We start from the raw sequence: 18,381 nt of genomic DNA on the forward strand, positions 1-18,381 counted from the left end.
ATCTCTGCAAGCCCCGACCACGCCCATTGTCAAGACCACGCCCACTCAAGTTGTCCTCCCGCCCATTTCATGACTCCGCCCCAGGCCTCGCAGAGCTAGATTCTCATTGGCAGAGAAGTTGTTCTGGTTCCACCCCGGGGGCCGGCGATAGGCTGAGCTGGCGTGGGGCGGTGGTGGTTGGCTGCTAGGGGATGGGTCCCTGGTCGTGCCTGTCAGAGTGGCTGGCGGCTGTGGCGGCTTTCGGGGCTGGGTTGTCAGTCAGTGAGAGGAGGGGGAAGATGGCTCGCCAGGACCCGTTCTGTTAGGAAGAAGAGGGGTAGGGGCTGCTTCTACTGAGAGAAAGCCGAGAAGCCGCCGTCGTGGCCGTTCGTGAGGCGCACAAGTGCAGGTTCTGCTGCGGGAGCTCCCCGAGCTGCTCTGGTAAGCGCGGGCGGGCTACTCACGCCGGCCCCCGGGGCGGCCAGCGACCGAGAACTTTTTTGTCAGGGAGGAGCCGGGGTGCGGCGACGGAGGGTAGCGGACCGGACTTTGTTCCCCCGGTCGCGGCTTCGTTGGGGGTAACGGCTCCAGCGCGCGGCGACGCGGGTGGGCGCGAGGCGGCGCTGGGCGCGGGGGGCGTCGGGACCGGATGGGTGGGCTGCGGTCGGCGGCGGCTGGACCCGAAGTTGGGAGCAGCCCGCTAGCTGCGTGGAAGGCTGCAGCTTTGGGCGCGGACTCGGGTCTCTCCTTCGCCCCGGACGAGCGGTCCAGCCTGCGGGCGTGACCTGGGGGTGGGGGGGTTCTCTGCGGGGTCGGCCTAGGGTGGGAGCCCTGCCCAGCCTCAGCCCGCCGCAGCCGGTGCTCCGACCTCTCCCACCCTCGCTAGGCACCGCCATCCGTCCATTCTGGTGGACAAAATGGTCCCTGGCGACCCCGCTCCTCTTAGGTCCCGCGCCGGGAGGAGAGGTTGTGCCAGCAGATTCTTTCCTTGGTCGTTTATGATACTAAAGATTTTCTCGTCAAGCCCTTAGCCCCTTCATTCCACGAGTTATTCTTCTTCGGAGGCTGATTTTTTTTTTTTTAAAGCATACTCGAGAATCATCAGGGTGTAAGCTGAAAAAGACACCCCCTCACAGACACACACACAAGTTTGCACGCTTTGGTGTGCACATGTGTGTTTTGTGAGTTCAGACATTCCTGAGTGGTTTTAATTTGGCCCTAGTGGTTTCCTACCGCATAGAATCCGTTCTCTGATACACTATCACACGTTGGCAGCCACTGGCTCTTCAGGTAGGGGGAGTTGGTTCCACTGACTGCTACTACTTACCTCTGACTCCACTACAGGCAGTAGGGCCAGATTATCTGTCCTTTGGGTCACCTAGTGCGGTTGGGAGCAGCTATGTCACCACATTTTGGTTCATGTGACACTTTACAGTTTGATGTTTTCAGTTTTAAAAATCTTATCTGCATAAAGTTTCTAAGGATTGGTGTAACCTTGAGTCAATGTGATAGGCCCTGGAGGTATGTTTACCTTGAGAACATTTTGTTGCTAACATCCACAGCCCTTCCCCCATCTTTTTAAAGCCTTATTTCCCTCCTTAAGTTAACAAATTTCGAGGTTTACAAGATAAATATTAAAGTGCACCATATTTTTGGAAGGGAAAGATAACAAAGAACAATTTTTAAGAGCTATTTCATCGGGCTGGGAATATGGCCTAGTGGTAAAGTGCTCTCCTCGTATACTTGAAGCCCTGGGTTCAATTCCTCAGCACCACATATATAGAAAAAAGCCAGAAGTGGCACTGTGTCTCAAGAGGTAGAGTGCTAGCCTTGAGCAAAAAGAAGCCAGGGACAGTGCTCTGGCCCTGAGTCCATGCCCCAGGACTGGCAACAAAAACAAAACAAATAAAAGAGCTATTTCATCAAAAGTAGCTTCCAAGCTAGATATCCAAATCTTCATTTCAACAGTGGCAAGGAGGAAGCCCATCACATATTTAGAAAAAGATATTCTAGAGTTGGCTCATTTTCCCCCTTATTTAACTTATTAAAATTATTACTAGAGAAGGATTAGAAATCCTCTCAGCAATCAGCATTAATAGCATGTGGTTACAGACACCAGATGAGGAATGGGTAGTGTCAGTGTCTTGTTCCTGCCTTTCTATTTTATGAAATCTGCTCTTCTTTGCATTTTTTAAAAAGAGTGGTATATTTTGATGAGTTAAAAAGTTTTACCTATTTTATTAAAAATCTTGTTGCATAAATATTTATTTTACAATGAATCCTTAGAAGTCTTTAAACAATTTTTGTTAGTATTCAAAATTTGGGGGGGATTTTAGGCTTACATTTTATAAATATTTGAGATTATTTCCAACATAAATTTACTATGCATTTTTCCAATCTAAGTAGATTATTTCCAACATAAATTTACTATGCATTTTTCCAATCTAAGTAGATACTACAGATAGAGAAACAAATGACATCTCTCTTTAAGGAATTTGTCATATAAAGTACATGGTGTTAGTAGCATCATATAGTAATATATAATACCATGTACTAAGTGTGAACAGCAATAGGCTTAGGAGCTTAGGGTGAGAGATGGTTAGCTCACTTTGGATGTAGGTGGAGTTTTGAAGTACAAGAGGTGAGTTATGTTCCAAGAAGAGGACATAATAAGACAAGGAGGTCTAAGAAACATGGCAGTTAGAGAGTTCACTGGCAGTGTCAGTTGACAGAGTCAGTATAATTGACTTTGACATGGCTTAATTCAGGGTTCATAGGGAAAAGGGAAAAGATGAGGATAAGGCAGGTGGTAGGGGCCAGGCCCAAAGCTTAAAGAGATTGAATTAAAGATGATGGATGAGCAACCATTTATGAGATTTATACTTTAGACTTATTCTATCAGAGTTAGGTAAATCTGATCAATGATGGGAAGAAAGGAAGAAAGCCTTTGACGATATGACTTGGTTCCATTGATTGGAAATGAGCAAACTAAGTGTTGAAGAAGATGATTAAGTTTTATTTTTTGAACTTGAAGAATCAGTGTGACAGTCAGGGGTAGATACTGAGAGATGTTCGTACCTATGGATGTGGAATGTATAAAGGAAATCAGGAGTAAAGAGAAGGGAAAGTTAACTTCCATTGGTTTGGTTTTGACTCAGAAAGTTTTTGGCATGATAAATGCAGCAGCCTGAGAACAGACTGATAAATAGCAGAAATAGATGAATAATCTGAAAGTTACAGAGGACTGGTAGTTAGAAAGGTTGGAGGAACAGAAGGAGAATTGATAAGGGTAACGAGATTTTCAAATGGAGGAGGAACAAACCAGCGATTTTGAACATGGTAACGCAATATTAAATAAGAAGACTCTTGTGACTGTCAAGAATCTATGGGTGGGGGCTGGGAATATGGCCTAGTGGCAAGAGCGCTTGCCTCCTACACATGAAGCTCTTGGTTCGATTCCCCAGCACCACATATATGGAAAACGGCCAGAAGGGGCGCTGTGGCTCAGGTGGCAGAGTGCTAGGCCTTGAGCGGGAAGAAGCCAGGGACAGTGCTCAGGCCCTGAGTCCAAGGCCCAGGGCTGGCCAAAATAACAACAACAAAGAATCTATGGGTGACTTTACCAAGTACTCTTTGAGCTGAGAGGTGGTTCAGAAACCAGTCTTCAGAAGATTAAAGAATGGGAGTCACAAAAGTAGCTGAGCTTGAGGGGGGCTTTTCAAGAAAACTGAGTGAAGAAGGAAGAAGATGACATTTATAGATCAGTGGTTCTCATTATTAGTTACACATTCACAATCTTTAAGAATTTTGATTTCCAGAAGGAATTCACCCCTGTTCCAATGTGGGTAGGATCGGACCCAGACGTAAATATTTGTTTAAGAGCTTTTTTGAAGTATAATCGGTATATAATAACTACACATCTTTAAATTGTGCAATTAATGTAGACATATGTTTACACTTGTAAAACTATTACTACAATTAAAACAATACATCTATAGCCTAAAGTTTGTGTATGTCCTTTGTGATCTTTCCTTTTCATCTCCAGGAAAACTGCTGATACATTATTTGCATTGGTATTTGTTTTACAGTTTTCTAGATAATTGCAATGTGCAGGAATGGTTTAAAACCACTGTAGAAGAATATATTAGGTATGTTGTATTTATCTGTTTATATTCACAAAGTGAGAGAGAAGAGACAGGAGATACATGATTTAGGAAAGATGAGATAATTATTTGAACTAAGTCCTCTAGGAGATGAAGTAGAAGGTATTTAGAGCTTTGTCCAGTATGCAAAAAAGAATTCTGGAAGCAACATCTTTAACAAAGATTATTTGTTAAGGTTTGTAGCTTGTTTGTTGTCATTGTTCCATGTCATTGACATGTAGTATCAACATTGATTCTTCACAGTAACTTTTAGGTAATCCAAAAAATTAGAACCTGAATACTGAAACTAGCTGACCCTCAGAAAAGCCATTTATATGGAGACTAAGACACCCTAATTCCACCATGTAATAATTAGTCTTTTTTTTTTTTTAGAGGAACAGATGGAATCAACATTTTGTCTATTGCCTATTGTTGAGAGCCAAGTACTGCCAGAGTCTTTTGGCCCTCTCAGAGTTAGGCAGCATATCCGCACTGAGGAAAGAGAACATTTAACACTTGAAAATTTCCTGTTTAAAGCACCTTTGCTCAAAGAGATTCTGCTTGCTTTCCCTGTAGATATTGTCTTATAAGTTGTTGGGAAGAGAAAATAATTCTGAGCACTTTTGGGCTTTTGGGAAAGTCAGTTTAAATTCCTTTAAAAATGGGCACTCAAATTTTTTTTTGAGCACAAGCCATTTTATTTTTTGCATTAAAAATTTGTGTGTGCTATGTCACTAGCTTATGTTCACTTAATAGGTAATATTTTCCCAAGTCAATAAAATATTATCCATTATAATATAGCATTCAAAAGTGCATCCAATATTTTGGCATATGAATTTACCATCGTTTACTTAAGCATCATATTGAATGTTGAGATTTTAAGCTCTTTAGGATAATCTTTTTTTCCTTCTAATAATTTTGGATGAATAGATAGCAATTAGATTCTTGACAGATTAATCACTCTCTATATCTTTTATTTCCTTAGGATAGACCTCAAGTTATAAACTGTTGCTTCAGGCATTTTAATGATTTCAATAAATATTAGTGGATTGCATATCAGACAAGCTTAATATTTATCTTTGTTAGTTATGCTTGAATGCCAGTGCCCTCTCTATATTAAGCACATGTGTATGTGTGTGTGTGTGTGTGTGTGTGTGTGTTTGAATTGTTTCTTGTCTATTATGATATTGAAGACTTTAAACAAATTGAGTTGTAAATGTCTTTTGTATATGTAATTATTAGTATTTATTAAGTAACATATCTTCTTTACCCATTTATATTCTAATTTTGCTACTGGTATGTGTTTTCCTTTAAAAATTTTAAAGTTGTGTATTATAAAGATGATGTACAGAGGGATTACAATTACATAAGTCAGGTTAAAAAGTGCATTTCTTTTTAAATAAAGTCACCCCTTTTTTCACTCTCTCCAAGTTTTTTCCTCCCGTCCCCACCCTACATGTTGTATAGTTCATTTTCAGCATAGTCTAGTGAGTACCACTGCTGTATCTATTCATCCTTTGTCCCCCCCCCCATTTCTGTGCCTGCCTTTATCCTCCTAAAGACAGATAAACAAGACAAAAAGAAAACAAAAACAATTAAGAAAAAAACCTCTTGATTCCATTTTCTGGAGTTAATTTTGACAAATATTGGTTTATATGCACATAGGCATTGTGCCTTTGTGTTCCTCTCCTAAGAATATCCTCCTTGTAGCCTCACTGTGTGTGAGTGCCTAGAGTCCTGCATAATTTATCATGTCCCATTATATTTTAGATCTAGTCTGCATATGTGTGTTTATATTAAAATTGTTTTTATTTTTTATTTTTGGCTAGTCCTGGGGCTTGGACTCAGGGCCTGAGCACTGTCCCTGGCTTCTTTTTGCTCAAGGCTAGCACTCTACCACTTGAGCCACAGCGCCACTTCTAGCCATTTTCTATATATGTGGTGCTGGGGAATTGAACCCAGGGCCTCATGTATACAGGCAAGCACTCTTGCCACTAGGCCATATCCCCAGCCCTATATTAAAAATTTTTTAACGCCCCTCCTTTTTTTTGTTTTAGTCAGTCATGGGGCTTGAACTCAGGGACTAAGCCCTGTCCCTGAGTTTTCTTGCACAAGGCTAACTCTCTATGACTTTGAGCCACTGCTCCACTTCCAGTTCTCTGGTGATTAATTGGAGATAAGAGTTTTACAGACTTTCCTACCTGGGCTGGCTTTGAACTGGGATCCTCAGATCTCAGTCTCCTGAGTAGCTAGGATTCTAGTGTGAGACACCAGCAATAAGCAACAGTTTTTAACCTTTTTGCTATGGTTATATCTACCACATTTTTATGGTTTCTGCTTGCTTGGAAAGCACTTTTCCCATTCTCTGATTGGATAATACCTACTTCTCTTTTATTAATGTCTCAGTTTCTTTTTAACACTAACATCTTTAGCTTATTTGTATTCAGTGTATTCTAACGTAGGGTTGTAAGTCACTGATTTCTTTTCTGGAGTATAGGTTTTTGCTACATATCCCAGGCTGGTCTCAAACATAAAATACTTCTGCTTCAGCCTCCTAAATACTAGGATTATAGTTGTGCTCCACCACACCCAGATACATGCAATTCTTTTCCTTAAATTGCATTGATTGGAACTCATGATAATATTATAGTAATGAATACAGATATACTATTGGAACTCATGATAATATTATAGCAATGAATACAGGTATACTTGGCTTACTTCTCATTTGAATAAGAATGCTTTGAGAGTTTTATAGTTGTGTATTAAAATTTGTGGGAGGGTTGCTCTATTGGGCTTTTTATTCCATGCCTTAAGTTTGCTAGGTAGGTGCTCCACCAGTTGAGTTACACCTCAGTCTTTTTTGCCTTTGTCATTTTTCAAACAGGCTCTAAAGTTTTCACCTGGAGATGTCTTTAGTCCTATGAATACCCTTGCCTCTCATGTGGCTGGAATTATGTACTACCATGCCTTGGTTTTTTGTTTTGTTTTTGATGTACTGAAGCAAAACTCAACCTTGTACTCTGTCACATAGCTTTTTTGGTCAAGGCTGGCACTCTACTACTTGAGGCATACTTCCATTTCTGGCCTTTTGCTAAGTGGAGCTAAGAGTCAGATTTGTCTGCCTAGTCTGGATTTGAATTGTGATTCTCAGATCTCAGCCTCTTGAGAAGCTAGGATTCCATATTTCAGCCACTGGCACCCAGCTATCCCAGGTTTGTTTGTTTGTTTTTTTTGCCAGTCCTGGGCCTTGGACTCAGGGCTTGAGCACTGTCCCTGGCTTCCTTTTGCTCAAGGCTAACACTCTGCCACTTGAGTCACAGCGCCACTTCTGGCCATTTTCTGTATATGTGGTGCTGGGGAATCGAACCCAGGGCTTCAAGTATATGAGGCAAGCGCTCTTGCCACTAGGCCATATCCCCAGCCCCAGGTTTTTTGTTTTTTGTTTTGCTTTTTTTTTTTTCTTGAGAAAGGTCTCCCTACTTTTTTGCTCAGCTTGCCTTTGAACCTGGATCATCCTATCTCTGCCTCGCAAGTAGCTGACATTACAGTTGTGAACCATCACAGTTTTATTTATGGTATATTAAGGAAACAATCTTCTATTTCTTTCTTGTTTTAGAACTGAGAAAGATATTAAACTTGATCACATGGAGTCACAATGTACATTAAGAGATGACCTTTTTTTTTCTTTAACCTATTGGTTGATGAATCATATCAGACCATTTCCTAGTAGATTTTACCAAATATTGTTCTTCTTGGGGAAAAAACACAACAAAACAAAACTCTGATTTTTTTTCTTTAAATTGTGGTATATTTGATTAGCTATAGGAGAGTGATATAATAGTGTTACATTTTCCTTTTGTATTACCTTTTTTTTTTTTTTTTTTTTTGCTAGTCCTGGGCCTTGGACTCAGGGCCTGAGCACTGTCCCTGGTTTCTTTTTGCTCAAGGCTAGCACTCTGCCAGTTGAGCCACAGCGCCACTTCCTGCCGTTTTCTATATATGTGGTGCTGGGGAATCAAACCCAGGACTTCATGTATATAAGGCAGGTGCTCTTGCCACTAGGCCATATTCCCAGCCATATTACCTTTTTAAATGATTTGTTTTCTAGCTTTATATATGTATGTATGTGTGTGTGTGTGTGAGAGAGAGAGAGAACAATTGAACAATTTTCATCTTCCTGTGATCTAGCAATTTCTTTCTTTCTTGGAGGTCTGAAATATTTTAGTTGTAAAAATGTCTAGCTTTTTATTACAATTTATTGAGATTTTTGTACTTACTTTCTTAGTATATAGCACAATTTTATTTAATTATATAACTTTATGACGTAAAGATGATTGATTCTAAGCTGGGTGCCAGTGGCTCATACCTGTAATCCTGGCTACTCAGGAGGCTAAGTTATAGAGATTATGGTTCAAAGCCAGCCCAGGCAGGAAAGTCCATGAGATTCTTATCCCCAGTTGACTACCAGAAAACTGGAAATGGAGCTGTGGGTCAGAGTGGTCTCATAGGTCCTGAGTTGAAGTCCCATGACCACTACCACCACCAACAAAAATATTTCTTTATAGAAATAATAAAGAAACTGAGATGAAGAGGTTATGGCTTGTTCAAGATGAACATCTCCTAAGTTTACAGTTCCAAATTCATATCTGACGACATAGTCCATACTTTAAAATAAGTTTCCAAGTTTTTCTTAGTTAGGATAATTTCCTCACTTTGTATCACTCAGAAGTGAATATGATTATTTATATGAATAGTTTAATTTTTTCTCTTGCACAGTTATTTTAATTAATAGTTGGTTCTGTGTTTATATCATATCTTCTTCTATTTTATTTTATTTTTTTGGTTTCCTGACCGGGAATCGAATTCTTCTATTTTAATAAATATAGCCTAGTATGGTTATGGCAGATAATCCTGGAGTAGGGTGAAATGAGATGAGATTTAACAGTGTTATTTATATATTGTGCTGAATATAATTCACATTTTAATATTTTGCTCCTCAAGATTAATTTTTATTTAGAGATTGTATATGTCATAAAGAATGTTATATTCATATAAAATATGAGATTAAGAAGTTTTTTCAACATAGTACTTTTCCCTTGTAATTCAAGTATTTTGTCACTTTTGAGCCTTGCATTAGAATAGCCTCATAGTAGTGAATGTTAAATGATATTAGTTCTTTGTCTTTTTTTTTTTTTTTTTTTTGCCAGTCCTGGTGCTTGGACTCAGGGCCTGAGCACTGTCCCTGGCTTCCTTTTGCTCAAGGCTAGCACTCTGCCACTTGAGCCACAGCGCCACTTCTGGCCGTTTCCCATATATGTGGTGCTGAGGAATCGAACCTAGGGCTTCAAGTATACGAGGCAAGCGCTCTTGCCACTAGGCCATATTCCCAGCCCGTTAAATGATAATAGTTTACTGTATGTTTTATTGAAAAAAGAGTCTTAAAAATATTTCTTTATTGTCAAAGTGATGTACAGAGGGGTTACAGTTTCATATGTAAGGCAGTGCATAAATTTCTTTTCTTTCTTTCTTTTTTTTTTTCCAGTCCTGGTCCTTGGACTCAAGGCCTGAGCACTGTTCCTGGTTTCTTTTTGCTCAAGGCTAGCACCTCTACCACTTGAGCCACAGCGCCACTTCTGGCCGTCTTCTATGTATGTGGTGGTGAGGAATCAAACTCAGGGCTTCATGTATAGGAGGCAAGCACTCTTGCCACTAGGCCATATTCCCAACCCTGAACCTTTTAAAGAGTCCTTTGACTAGTTGGTAAACAGTAGTTGTTTTCTCATATAAACATATACGGTCATTTGTACTTAATAAAAACATTGTATATGAGTTCTTAAATTATACTATGAATATTAATTTAGGTTTCAGCTGTTGGAATATTTACATTTACTCTTTTTTTAAGAGAATGATGCATAAAGGCCATACACAGTGACATATCCCTCTAGTTCCACTTACTTAGGAGACTTTCCCAAAAAACTAAAAAGAAAAAGAATAAGGAAAAGAGCTATATAGGCTTGGGCACTTAAGAGAAGAAGAATAATGAACTATAAAAATGCCTAAATTGGGCAAGCAGTATGCTCTATTTTTCTTTGTAAACTTTTGTTTTCCCCCTTTTAAAATAATTTGATTAGGGCTCTTTTTGAACTCTTTGTTTTCTCTCTCTCTCTCTCTCTCTCTCTCTCTCTCTCTCTCTCTCTCTCTCTCTCGTACTGAGGGTTTAAACTCAGGGCCTTGAGCCTACTGGACACTCTACCATTTGAGCCATGTCTTCAACCCTTTCTGCTTTAGTTGTTTTTTCAAGATAGGGTCTCATGTTTGTTGCCCAGGTCAGCCTTCAACTGTGATCAACCTTCTTACACTTCTCAAATAGCTGGGAGTACAAGTACATAATCACTACCATGCCTGGTTTATTGGTTGAGATGGAATCTTGCTAACTTTTTTGCCCAGATTGGCCTTGAACTCTGATCCCCCTGATCTCCACCTTCTGAGTAACTAGGATAACTGGGTTTATTGATACCATACCTGGACTTCTTTTCCTTTTTAAAACATAATGTTTAGTTAACTCAGATTGGATATTGGGTTCAATCAATACACTATACTCCTTATTTCCTTCCATTGAAGACATAAAAATTGCGATCTGACCTCTTTGAGCTTGCTAGATACATACATTGATCTAAATTCCTAGTGATTCATTCATAGATGTTACTGTGGTAAAAGTAACAACACAGTCCCTAGAGCAATGCATACTTACCAGTTTAGTAGAGAGAGAGGGAGAGGAGGAAGAGAGAAAAGGAGGGAGAGAGAGGGAGCGAGCGCACATACATGTATAAAAGCTACAGATAGAAACCATCATTTTGCATGTTTAACTCCCATTTTCCTCACAGGGAGCAGGAAATGCTCCTTCCCCATTTCTCCCTACTTTAGCCCTAATATACTAAAATAAATCCTTTCTAAAACTAGAAGTAGGAGAGGAGGAGGATGAAAAAAGAAGTAGTAGAAGAAGAGGAGGAAGAGGAGGAAAGAAGAAAGAAGGAAGAAGAGGAGGAGGAGGAAGAAAAGAAAAGAGGAGGGAGAGACTGTTTTGGGAAAGGACAGAACCTCAGATGGGTTCTGATAAGGGAGTGGAGAAGGTGACAGAACGTATAGAGCAAAAACATCAACTAAGACATGCAAATCAGAATGTTACAGAAGTGTAGAAAACTCGAAAAATGGTAATATGGGTTATAGAACAAGAATAATGAAGCCAGTGAGGTTGAGAAGTAGAGTTTCAGAAGAGAAGACACTGCTGCAAAGTTAAAGAATGAACACTGAAAAAACTGATAGATTTTTATTTAAAAGATTCATAGATTGTATATGAAAACTACATTTACAGAGGGGGTTAAAGAACAAGTAGGTAATGAGCCATTGGAGTCATAGCAGTAGGTGAGGCTGCTGTACTAGATTAATCAGTATAGAATTAATGTGAGGGCTGGGGATATGGCCTAGTGGCAAGAGTGCTTGCCTTGTATACATGAAGTCCTAGGTTCAATTCCCCAGCACCACATATGCGGAAAATGGCCAGAAGTGGCGCTGTGGCTGAAGTGGCAGAGTGCTAGCCTTGAGCAAAAGGAAGCCAGGGACAGTGCTCAGGCCCTGAGTTCAAGGCCCAGGACTGGCAAAAAAAAAAAAGAATTAATGTCATACTTTGGAAATGGTAAAATCTTGAATTCATTCATAATTGTCCAAATGATAAATACTTAGTTAGTGATCATTAAATGTTTCATTGAGTACAGTGTGTCAGTTCCTTGCTTGTATTATTATTATTGTGTGTTTGATAGAAATTTGTTTTTCCAATCCATGATATTAATTTATGTATACAATGCATCTTAGTCAGTGTCACTCTTCATCATTCTCCCATCCTGTCTATGCAATTTTTTTTTTTTTTTGGTCCAAGACTCAGGACTCAAACTTGGTATCTGATACTTTCTCTCATTGGTTGGCACTCTACACTTGAACCATGCCGCCAACCCTCCCCCTCAATTCTGTTTTAATATATGTACATTGAGTATTCACCCATCATTCCTCTTTTAAGTTTAATCCCAAAAACATTCCTATATGGTGGATGTTATGACTTTTCATGACTGAGGAAGCTGAAACTTAGAAAGGTTAAATAACTTGCTGGAAAGTGTCTTGAGTTTTTGGTCCCCATAGTTAAGATGGTTTTTCTTATGCCATGCTCTACTTACTGAACCATGTTTAACCACTGTAGAGGGTTAAAAGAGGAATCATAAAATCAGATTTTTTTTCAAGATACATTGTACTTATAAATTGACATGTTGAATTGAAGCTTCTTGCTATGACAAAATAAAAGAAGGGAAGAGAAATTTAGAAATCTGAGTTAAGCTTGATATAACTGTTTTGTATACACTATATTTTCTATTTTGACTTTGTGCATTTGTGTGTGTGTAAGTGCATACAATGTATTAGGTCTTGAACTCTGGATCTCACATTTTCTCTTAGCTTTTCCACACAAGGGTGGTACTCTACTGCTTGAGCCACTTCTCTGCTTACATCTTTTTCTGCTGGTTAATTAGAGATGAATCTCTTGGATTTGTCTGCCTGGACTGGCCTCAAACCACAGTCATCAGATCTCACCCTCATAAGTAGCTAGGATTATAGGCATGAGCCACTGGTACCTGGCCTTCTATTTAAACTTTTATAAAAGGAGTCTTTTCAGCCAGGTGCTGGTGACTCATGCCTGTAATCCTAGCTACTTAGGAGGCTGAGATCAGAGGATTGTGGTTCAAACCCAGCTTGGTCAGGAAAGTCTGTGAGGCTCTGGTCTCTAATAAACTACTCAGAAAAAGCTCCAGGACTGGTGCGTGTACGCCTCCCCCCACTTTAATAACTTCCTCTATCATATTTTTCTAATTTTTAAACAATTGCCCTTACTTGAAAATGAGATATTCTTTTTACCAGTGATAATGTTAGGTTGAAAAGAAAAGGACAAGACAAAAAAAGAGCATATAAAAAATAGGACTACCTCTGTATATCACTTCTATAATAACAATAAAATATATTTAAAGAAAATAAGATTAAAACTTGTTATTATCTGTATGAGGACTACATATATGTCATATACAGTAGGTCCTTTTGAAGAGTCAGCCTACTTGTGGAATTATTGTGAATGGGCCACAGATAGTTATTGCAACAGATATTCTTTTTTTTTTTTTCCAGTCCTGGGCCTTGGACTCAGGGCCTGAGCACCGTCCCTGGCTTCTTCCCGCTCAAGGCTAGCACTCTGCCACTTGAGCCACAGCGCCGCTTCTGGCCGTTTTCTGTATATGTGGTGCTGGGGAATTGAACCTAGGGCCTCGTGTATCCGAGGCAGGCACTCTTGCCACTAGGCCATATCCCCAGCCCCGCAACAGATATTCTTGATGTCACCACATCATAAATCTCCAAAGAGTTTACTATAATACAATGTGCATATTAAATTTGAATTCCACCAATTAGGAATTATTAGTGGAGGGAGTGAAACATTTTTTGGGGGAGTAATAAACCTGTTTTTTCAGTAACAGTGTGCAATTGAAAAAGAAATATATAATACTGTAAAGATTAACAATTTTTACAGGACTTTAAAGAATGAGTAGAACTAACAGAATTTTTTGTTGTGTCAATTTTAGTTTCATAATTAACTATAAAGCAATGTCTAGGGTACATGTTTTGTTATACTAGTATAAGACTTGATATTATTGAAAACTTTAAATATAATTTTATAATTCAGCCTCTGGTAAGACAAATTGACTATTATCCTAGTTAAAATGACTCAATATGATTATACTATTTGTCTTCTTTGATTACTATATCTTTTTTTCAAATGTAGAAAAACAGCATATTAGTGAGATCTACCAAGTTTCTGATTGGGAAGAATCAGACAGAAGTTTGTTCAGTCAAGATTTGTGGTGTGTGTGTGGGTGTGTGTGTGTGTGTGTGAGTGTGTGTGTGTGTGTAGGAATTGAACCCAGAGCCTCACATAGACTAGGTAAATGCTCTATATACTACTGAGATAAATTGGTCCAGATTTGATACTGTTATTACTGTGCCCTAATAGTGGCAATGCTGCCATTAATAGTGTTCACTTGCTTTTTTTGTTGTTGTTGCACCCCCCCCCCCAACTTGGCCCACCATTTTCTATTAAACATAACGATCTCTATTGGCAGACTTCTTTAATGATGGAAGTTCATTCCAGCTTATTAAAGGGCAGTGACTCATGCTACAACATCAACCCACAAGTTAATTGGAATTTGGCTCTCTTGACATTTCTCTTTTTCTTTGTCCCCAACATTGCAGCCCGGAAAACTGCCACTGAGAATGCAAAAGGCTTTAAGGAATTAAAGTAGAGCTGTACTTTGGAAAAGACATTTTTATATGCTATTATGTTTGGGAAAGAGAGAGGAAAGAGGAATGAATAGCAAAATGAACCATGTTTTATGTTCTTCCTCACTTTCCATATAACATTTATTTTAATTATTTTGTTGTTTGTACCCTGATTTGTATTGATTCATTTCAATAGGGATTTAGTGACACTCAGCTCTGTTGGTTTTAGGTTTACTTGTCTCCTTTAGTAGACTGAGAATTTCTTAAGTCAGCTACTAGGTCATATTCTTTTTTGTACATCTATTACATAGATACTTAATAGCTTATGAATAAGTGGATGACATTTAAGCAGGTTTAGTATAAGAAAAGAAGAGCCAGGCTGGATGCTGATGGCTCATGCCTATAATTCTAGCTATTCAAAAGCCTGAGATCTGAGAATCATAGTTCTGAGACATCCCCAGCAGACAAATCTGAGAGATTCTCATCTCCAGTTAACCAGCAAAAAGCCAGAAGTACTAATTACTACCAATGAGGGAAACCATAGAGTCTTTGTTTCTTTGAGTCTGTTTCACTTCATTTACTATTTTTCCAAGTCCTTCCATTTCCTTATGAATGGGGCAATGTCATTCCTTCTGATGGAAGCATAGAATTCCATTGTGTATATGTACCACATTTTCTTGATCCATTTATATACTGAAGGGCATCTGGGTTGGTTCCATATTTTAGCAATGGCTAAGTGGTGCTGCAATGAACATAGCTGTGCTGGCAGCATTAGTGTGATCTTGCTTGTAATCCTTTGGGTAAATGCCCAAAAGTGGCATTGCTGGATCATAGGGGAGCTCTATGTTTAGCCTTTTGAGGAACCTCCACACTGCTTTCCACAGTTGTTGAACAATTTTACATTCCCACCAACAGTGTAGTAGGGGTCCCTTTTGGCCACATCCCTACCAGCATCTGTTGTTATTAGTTTTCTTCATTCTCACTGGGATGAGGTGAAATTTCAATGTTGTTTTGATTTGCATTTCTTTTATGGCCAATGATGCTGAGCACTTCTTCATGTGCCTCTTGGCCATTCTCATTTCTTCTTCGAGAAGTTCCTCTTTAAGTCTTTAGCCCCTTTATTAAGGGAGCAGTTGTTTCTTTGGGAATTTGTTTTGGGGGAGCTTAATTTTTTGAGTTCTAAGTATATTTTAGATATGAGGCCCTTGTTTGTTGTATGGCCAGTGAAGATCTCCCAATCTGAGGGCTTTCTATTTATCTTTCTGGCTGTGTCCTTTGCTGTGCAGAAGCCCTGCAGTTTCTTGCAATCCCATTTGTCCAGTCTTTCTTTGATTTGTTGTGTTCTAGGGCCTTTATTAAAAAAGTTTCTACCGGTGCCAAGGAGTCCAAGTGTTTCTCATAATACTTCCAGCAATGTTTTCAGGGTATCTGCTTTTACCTCAGGGTCTTGGATCCATTTGGAATTGATTCTGGCACAGGGTGCCATATAAGGATCTAGTTTTAGTTTCTTACAGGTGTTTAACCAATTTTGCCAGCACCATTTGTTGAAGAGGCTGTCTTTCTTCCATCCTGTTTTTTTTTTTTTTTAACTCCTTTAGCAAAGATGAAGTGGCCATAGGTTTGCGGGTTCATTTCGGGGTCTTCACTTCTTCTATTCCATTGGTCCTCAGGCCTATTCTTGTGCCAGTAGTCCTTGCAGAAGATCACAATATCTCAATAGCTAGTACATATGAACACATAAGACGATGTGAAGCGAAATGAACTCCACGTTATGGAAACAAGTGGTTTTTATCATTGTTGTTATTTTCAACATACCATGTGAAATTATGCCTTTTTCTTCCCCATGGTTTTAACTGTGATGTCACTGTAACTGATGTTGGTACCCTGGGTATTGTATATATGTTTTTCAGAACAGGGAAAGAAGGGGAACATCAAAGGCAAACCAATGCAACAACAATACTTACAAGACTAAATATGCTGTAAACCAACTGTAGAACTGGAGTGGGGAGGGAACTGGTGAGGGGGAAAGGTGGGAGAAAAATGAGGGAGGAGATAACAAGTTTGATAAGAAATGTACTTACTGCCTTACATATGAAACTGTAATCCCTCTGTACATCGCTTTGACAGTAAATAAATAAATAATTTAAAAAGAAAAAGAAGTATAGGTATGGCTCAAGCAACAGAGTGCCAGCTGTAAGTGAAAAAGCCAACTGAGACCTTGAGGCCTTGAATTCAAGTCTCAGAACTTGCACAAAAAAATAAAGAAAAAGAAAAGAAGAACCAAACCATATTTATTGTTGTATTGTTGCTTTGATGCTATTAGGGGCTGATGTGTATCTCCTCTTTCACCCTAGCACTTCAGAATGTTTCTGTGCTTGGCAGTAAGATCTTTCCAGAGTAATTAAGATAAAATCGGTCAGGGAGAACCCTAATCCTAGATGACTAGAATTATTGAAAGGATATGAAATTTGAACAATACTATGGTTGAGAAAAAGACGAAGTGAAGTCAGGAAGAAGGTAGCAACCTACAAGACAAGGCGGAAGGTCAGAAACAGATCTCAGAGCAGAGCGCTTAAAAGAATCAACCCTGCTGATATTGTGATCTCACACTTCTTGCCTAGAGAACTCTGAGAGCATAAATTTCTGTGTGTAATTTTCCCAGTCTGTTACAACAACCTTAGCTAATATATATAGCTTGCTTACTGGGGTATAGCAAAATCTCCAATGCCCTTAATTTATTTGATTATTCTTAAATAACAGATTGCCAAACTTAATGCCAAAATAAAAAAAAACTTTTTACATATTCTAAAGAATATGGGAGATGGATATTTGAGTAGTAGAGAGAGTAGTAACTGTTTGCCTCCTCCAATACAGCAGTTCAACTGAATTTGTTCAGTTTGGTAAGGAGAAAGTGTTTGTGGACGTTTGTGTTCAAGATGCTCCTGTAGTAACAGAGCTTTCTGAAAGTAAAAAATAGAAAAAAGCAGCATAAGATAATTTTAATATGATGTTAATTTGGGATAGTTGTGTGTACATAATATTAGATCCTATTCTGCCTGTGTTAAGATCAACAGTGGTAGCACATACCATTGTTGGTTCATACCCATTTTAAAAATTGTTTTCATGCCCTCTGATAGGCATACTCATACTGAGTCACCATAGCTATTTTCAGTATTTTTTCATTATATGATTTAGCTGTAAGCTAAATACATGCACAATTTTTACCAGTGATTTCCTTTTGTTGTTCTAAAAATTGAGGCACATATATCAATAGTGCTGTGTTTAATCAATTCTTATAGTGTTTTGAGATACTTTACTAGATATGAATATTTTGAATATGTACAAAAGTTAAGACATCCGTTATTTTATTATTTAGATGGTAGTTTACAAGTTTTGAAAGTATGGGGAACCGAATTAACTACAGAATGAATTAAAAGTCCCAGGAGGGGGCAAAATTGTGTTTATCATCCAGTAAAGTAGAACAAAAAATTATGAGGAAGCAAGAATTTTGATCTAATTTGGGGATTTAAACTTACGTTGCATCTGTACACTTTTGGAGAATGTTTGTTGCTGGGATGTAGGCACTGAGGTAAGTACTAGTGATTAATTGATTGATCTAGGTCTTGAGCACATACTCTGTGAATGAGATTTACTCCCAGCACTGCAGTGCTAGTGTGGAAAATAAACTATCTTCTTTAAAATCAGATGCAAACAACTGACAGGACTGTGAATAGGGGACTTTTCTTCCTTGTACCCTGTCATGTTCTTCTTGTGACCCTATAGTTTTCACCCTGTCTGCCATCAGCATATTATGCTCAATCAAGACAAAACAATTATATCAGTTAGCTGGGCATGGTGGTACATACCAGTGTTAAAATTATACATTGAGAATATTTTT

General features: G+C 38.9%; 1 protein-coding gene and 1 long non-coding RNA gene across 5 annotated transcripts in view; one reads left to right on the plus strand and one right to left on the minus strand.

The window, feature by feature from the left end:
• Positions 1 to 217: 217 nt before the first annotated feature.
• Positions 218 to 18,381, plus strand: part of Fam126a (family with sequence similarity 126 member A) — a 98,241-nt gene continuing 80,077 nt past the window's right edge. For all 4 annotated transcript variants that reach the window (XM_048339706.1, XM_048339702.1, XM_048339705.1 and 1 more), the window contains exon 1: positions 218 to 420. The gene's annotated coding sequence lies outside the window, so the exon portion shown is untranslated. The remainder of the gene's footprint in view (positions 421 to 18,381) is intronic.
• LOC125346827 lies at positions 6,734 to 6,918 on the minus strand. The gene is made up of 2 exons (XR_007210041.1): positions 6,834 to 6,918; positions 6,734 to 6,788 (listed from the first exon to the last, which is right to left on the minus strand). It is a non-coding gene; the product is annotated as an uncharacterized LOC125346827 (long non-coding RNA).

This window comes from Perognathus longimembris, chromosome 2, assembly GCF_023159225.1.
Source record: "Perognathus longimembris pacificus isolate PPM17 chromosome 2, ASM2315922v1, whole genome shotgun sequence".
Classification (NCBI taxonomy): Eukaryota; Metazoa; Chordata; class Mammalia; order Rodentia; family Heteromyidae; genus Perognathus; species Perognathus longimembris.